The following is a 3,160-nucleotide window of genomic DNA, read 5'->3' on the forward strand; positions in this document are numbered from 1 at the left end:
AAATAATGTGCCAAGATTTGGCTTTAGGATGTTTACATTGCTTGTTGGTTTGTGCGGTGCAAAACAGAAACTTTGTCTGTAGTACGTGATTTTACATTTTTTACTGGAACGTCAAATGGTTCTGAAACTTTTTGCACTGTATTTCTATACAAATTGTTTATTTTTACTAATTTTGTCGGAATTTTTGGAGTATCATAAGTATGGTGAATGTTCAGATTACTACAGACTGTCCTGTTTAAGAAAGATTCTGTTTTTGATGCATTGTTTGCTTGTTTTGATGAGACTATCGATTTCTATCCGTGGATTAAGCCATGGAAAAGTTATATTACAGTAGATACAATTCAAAAACAAAATATGAATTGGTTTTCAACATTATTTAGAGTAGTGATTGGCTTTATTATACTAACGGATCTTACCGAGCTTTCTGTTGAGTTTTGTGTGGATGAAGTGATCAAAGATCGAGGAGGTCTAGATATGAGGAGAAGGAGGAGAGGCATGAGCTCAAGATTGGGGACACCCTAGGCACCCCAAGTAAATATTTAAGGATACTCAAGCGTCTAAGCTTGGGGGTGCCCCGGAAGGCATCCCGTCTTTCTTCAACAAGTATCAGTATGTTTTAGGATTCGTTTCGTTCATGCGATATGTGCAAATCTTGGAGCGTCTTTTGCATTTAGGTTTCACTTTTATTTGATGCACCATGCTGGTATGAGATAGTCCATAGTTGATTTATAGAATTATCTTTGCACTTCACTTATATCTTTTGAGTATGGCTTTATAGAATGCTTCATGTGCTTCACTTATATCATTTGAAGTTTGGATTGCCTGTTTCTCTTCACATAGAAAACCGCCATTTGTAGAATGCTCTTTTCCTTCACTTATATTTGTTAGAGCATGGGCATATATTTTGTAGAAATAATTAAACTCTCTTGCTTCACTTATATCTATTTAGAGAGATGACAGGAATTGGTCATTCACATGGTTAGTCATTAAATCCTACATAAAACTTGTAGATCACTGAATATGATATGTTTGATTCCTTGCAATAGTTTTGTGATATAAAGATGGTGATATTAGAGTCATGATAGTGGGTAGTTGTGGATTGTAGAAATACTTGTGTTGATGTTTGTGATTCCCGTAGCATGCACGTATGGTCAATCGTTATGTAACGAAGTTGGAGCATGAGGTATTTATTGATTGTATTCCCTATGAGTGGCGGTCGGGGACGAGCGATGGTCTTTTCCTACCAATCTATCCCCCTAGGAGCATGCGCGTAGTACTTTGTTTCGATGACTAATAGATTTTTGCAATAAGTATGTGAGTTCTTTATGACTAATGTTGAGTCCATGGATTATACGCACTCTCACCCTTCCATCATTGCTAGCCTCTTTGGTACCATGCATTGCCCTTAGAGAGTTGGTGAAAACTTTGTCGGTGCATCCAAAACCCGTGATACGATACGCTCTATCACACATAAGCCTCCTTATATCTTCCTCAAAACATCCACCATACCTACCTATCATGGCATTTCCGTAGCCATTCCGAGATATATTGCCATGCAACTTCCATCATCATATACATGACTTGAGCATCATTGTCATATTACTTTGCATGATAGTAAGATAGCTAGCATGATGTTTTCATGGCTTGTCCGTTTTTTGATGTCATTGATATGCTAGATCATTGCACATCCCGGTACACCGCCAGAGGCATTCATATAGAGTCGTATCTTTGTTCTAGTATCGAGTTGTAATATTGACTTGTAAGTAAATAAAAGTATGATGATCATCATTATTAGAACATTGTCCCATGTGAGGTTATCAAAATAAAAGTGGCCAAAGAAGCCCCAAAAAAGAGAGAGGCCAAAGAAGCCTAAAAAGAGAAAAAAAATAAAAAAATGAGTGAAAAGAGAGAAGGGACAATGTTACTATCCTTTTACCACACTTGTGCTTCAGAGTAGCACCATGTTCTTCATATAGAGAGTCTCTTGAGTTATCACTTCAATATACTAGTGGGAATTTTCATTATAGAACTTGGCTTGTATATTCCAACGATGGGCTTCCTCAAATGCCCTAGGTCTTCATGAGCAAGCAAGTTGGATGCACACCCACTTAGTTTCAGTTTGAGCTTTCATACACTTATAGCTCTTAGAGCATCCTTTGCATGGCAATCCCTACTCCTCGCATTGACATCAATTGATGGGCATCTCCATAGCCCATCGATTAGCCGCATCGATGTGAGACTTTCTCCTTTTTGTCTTCTACACACAACCTCCACCATCATATTCTATTCCACCTATAGTATTATGTACATGGCTCACGCTCATGTATTGCGTGAAAGTTGAAAAGGTTTGAGAATGTTAAAAGTATGAAACAATTGATTGGCTTGTCATCAGGGTTGTGCATGATTTGAATATTTTGTGTGGTGAAGATGGAGCATAGCCAGACCATATGATTTTGTAGCGATAGCTTTCTTTGGCCATGTTATTTTGGAAAGACATGATTGCTTTATTAGTATGCTTGAAGTATTATTGTATTAATGTCAAAAGATAGACTATTGCTTTGAATCACTCGTGTCTTAATATTCATGCCATGATTAGATTACATGATCGAGATTATGCTAGGTAGCATTCCACATCAAAAATTATCTTTTTTTATCATTTACATACTCGAGGACGAGCAGGAATTAAGCTTGGGGATGCTGATACGTCTCCGTCGTATCTATAATTTTTGATTGTTCCATGCCAATATTATACAACTTTCATATACTTTTGGAAACTTTTTATACTATTTTGGGGGACTAACATATTGATCCAGTACCCAGTGCCAGTTCCTGTTTATTGCGTGTTTTTTGTTTCGCAGAAAATCCATATCAAACAGAGTCCAAACGGGATAAAAACTGATGGAGATTTTTTTGGAATATATGTGATTTTTGGGAAGAAGAATCAACGCAATACGAATCCCAAGGGGGCCATGAGGCAGGGGCGCGCCCCAAGGGGTTAGGCGTGCCATGGGCCCTCGTGGCCACCCCGTAAGGCGGTTGGTGCCCTTCTTTCGCCGCAAGAAAGCCAATATCCAGATATAAATTGTGTTAAAATTTCAGCCCAATAGGAGTTACGGATCTCCGGGAATATAAGAAACGGTGAAAGGCCAGGATCAAAAGC

Source organism: Triticum aestivum, chromosome 2A (assembly GCF_018294505.1).
Source record: "Triticum aestivum cultivar Chinese Spring chromosome 2A, IWGSC CS RefSeq v2.1, whole genome shotgun sequence".
Lineage (NCBI taxonomy): Eukaryota > Viridiplantae > Streptophyta > Magnoliopsida > Poales > Poaceae > Triticum > Triticum aestivum.